A 3,245-nucleotide genomic window follows, 5' to 3' on the forward strand; every position below is an offset into this window, starting at 1 on the left:
AATGGAAGAACCATAAAGGGTGTAGAGACGCAGAGGGACCTGGGTGTGCAAGTCCACAGATCTTTGAAGGTGACGTCACAGGTGGAGAAGGTGGTGAAGAAGGCATATGGCATGCTTGCCTTTATAGGACGGGGCATAGAGTATAAAAGTTGGGGTCTGATGTTGCAGATGTATAGAACGTTGGTTCGGCCGCATTTGGAATACTGCGTCCAGTTCTGGTCGCCACACTACCAGAAGGACGTGGAGGCTTTGGAGAGAGTACAGAGGAGGTTTACCAGGATGTTGCCTGGTATGGAGGGGCTTGGTTATGAGGAGAGATTGGGGAAACTGGGGTTGTTCTCCTTGGAAAGACGGAGGATGAGGGGAGACTTAAGAGAGGTGTATAAAATTATGAAAGGCATAGATAGGGTGAACGGTGGGAAGCTTTTCCCCGGGTCGGTGGTGACGTTCACGAGGGGTCATAGGTTCAAGGTGAAGGGGGGGAGGTTTAACACAGATATCAGAAGGACATATTTCACACAGAGGGTCGTGGGGGCCTGGAATGTGTTGCCGGGCAAGGTGGTGGAGGCGGACACACTGGGAACATTTAAGACTTATCTAGACAGCTATATGAACGGAGTGGGAATGGAGGGATACAAAAGAGTGGTCTAGTTTGGACCAGGGAGCGGTGCGGGCTAATTGTTCCTGGTTTCTCGTTTCAAGGCTTCATTCTATGATCATCTTGCTGGTGCCAGTACAGAGTGAGACTGCGGATAGTTGGGAACCTGTCTCGGGGGCAGGGAATTCATATGGTGTTCGTGGAAGTGGAAATGACTAGGGTTGGGAAGCATTTTCCGATCGGGGCCATTGTGATCTCCTGGACTCGTTTCAATCGCCTCAGGGGGTCGGAGAGGAATTTCCCAGATTTTTTTTCCCCATATTGGCCCTGGGGTTTTTCACTCTGGGTTTTCGCCTCTCCCTGGAGATCACATGGTCTGGAATGGGGGGGTGGGGGTAAGTTAATAGGTTGTAATGAACAAAGCATCGTAGCTGTGAGGGACAGCTCGGTGGATAGGATATTGGTATGTAGATAGGCTGGCAAATTGGGCGGGGATCCTGGATTCAGGATTCAATCCTGGACCGGGGAGCGGCGCGGGCTTGGAGGGCCGAAGGGCCTGTTCCTGTGCTGTATTGTTCTTTGTTTGTTCTTTGTTTGTTCTTTGTTTGAAATTGAAACCGAGAGTTAGCACATAAAGTGGAGAAGTATTGATTTGATTTATTATCGTCGGAACTGTCGATCGTTGAGTCGAGCGCCATATCATGTTCTTATGAACAGGATTATGTAAATTATTTTGTAAATTGAGTTTGTGTCTTTATATGCCCTGTTTGTGAACAGAACTCCCACTTACCTGATGAAGGAGCAGCACTCCAAAAGCTAGTAGCTTGTGCCACCAAATAAACCTGTTGGACTTTAACCTGGTGTTGTGAGACTCCTCACATTATTTTAGTGCCCAGCAGATTATTTGGACTGAAATTGGTCTCAGTCTGTCTCTGTGTTGTGAGTGTGTGTGTATTTGTGGAAGTCAGAGTGTTTTTTTGTCTGCATGTCTGTCTGTGTGTGCGAGTTTGTCTGTGTCTGTCTGAGAGTGCATTTCTGTGAATGTGTTTGTCTTCGAGTTCGCCTGTTGCTATTTCTGAGGTTAGTTTCAATTCTCTAAATAGATTCGTCTGCGTTAATATAAAAAAATAGGAACAAGAAAAATACAGCAGCACAATCCTCCAACGTTTCTATGTTTGAAAATGACCCTTCAGTAGCCTGAGGGTTCAGTGATCTCCCAGGCAGAGGCCATTTACCTCACTTCGCCACTAGAGGGAGCTCCCTCACTGTGATTGTGTGGAATGAAGGAATCTTGTGTTACTGTCAATATTTTCATGTTTAAAAGATGTTTTTGTGAAAAGCTCATTGTCCGTCCAGTGACTCTGTTCATCCACATTTCTAAAACAAAAAGGTAAAGGTTACGGTCAATTGAGCCAGGATTTTATTCTGGGACCTTCCTGCCCAGAAGTAACATCAGCTGGGATTGTAACTTAGCTGCAGAAACCCATCTTCTGTTCTATTCCCCCAATTCCCACAAAATCGTTTTTAGATTTGGGTGAGTTTGTATAAAATTGACAAAGGTGTAGATTCAAGATACTTAACAAGTGACGGCACGGTAGCACAGTGGTTAGCACTGCTGCTTCACAGCTCCAGGGTCTCGGGTTCGATTCCCGGCTCGGGTCACTGTCTGTGTGGAGTTTGCACATTCTCCTCGTGTCTGCGTGGGTTTCCTCCGGGTGCTCCGGTTTCCTCCCACAGTCCAAAGATGTGCGGGTTAGGTTGATTGGCCAGGTTAAAAATTGCCCCTTAGAGTCCTGGGATGTGTAGGTTCGAGGGATTAGCGGGTAAATATGTGGGGGTAGGGCCTGGGTGGGATTGTGGTCGGTGCAGACTCGATGGGCCGAATGGCCTCCTTCTGCACTGTAGGGTTTCTATGATTTCTATAAAGGCAAAAGATTCTGCACAAACAAAATAAACTTTACTATACACAATGATAAAGGGAAAACAAGTTACAATATGTGGAAGGTAAAACATTCAAGGACTTTAGAGAGGAAAGGGAGATGGGATGGTAGTTTACAGGGGCATGGGTCAAAGATATTTTATTGAGAAGTGGGTGATGATATCGGATTTGAAGGAGAGGAAGATATTGGCAATATCAGCTGATATGGAGAAGTTGTGCTGTCAGTAGGACAGTGGGAATAGGATTGAGGGATCAGGAGATGGGTCTCATGGGCAAGATGAGTTATAAGAGGAGATGAGGGGAGGCAGGAGAGAAACTGCAGAAAGATGAGAGTTCAGAGCTCAGACAAAGGGGAGCGTTAGAGGAGGTTTGTTCCAGTGGGTTAGGGGAAGGAGGGAAGCAGTAGAGACAGCTGATTGGATTGTCTCAAACTTAGTGACAAAGAAGATTGTGAGTTTTATTCCTAATGAGCACTTGTGGGGAGGTGAAGATGGGAGAGGGACAATGGGAGAGCAACTCAAAAGGAATTCAGTTGTGCTGATGATATTAAAAAGATTCACAGTACTGAACACAAAGGTAATTTATTTGACTTTTATTCAGAATATTAAACCGTATAACTGGCTGGAGTTCATTAACATCAACAAAAACAAACGCAATGAACATATTACAGTCCTGGATAGGATTAGCAGCAGATTCCAATCACTGTGG

The sequence above is a fragment of the Mustelus asterias genome, unplaced genomic scaffold, assembly GCF_964213995.1.
Source record: "Mustelus asterias unplaced genomic scaffold, sMusAst1.hap1.1 HAP1_SCAFFOLD_553, whole genome shotgun sequence".
NCBI lineage: Eukaryota > Metazoa > Chordata > Chondrichthyes > Carcharhiniformes > Triakidae > Mustelus > Mustelus asterias.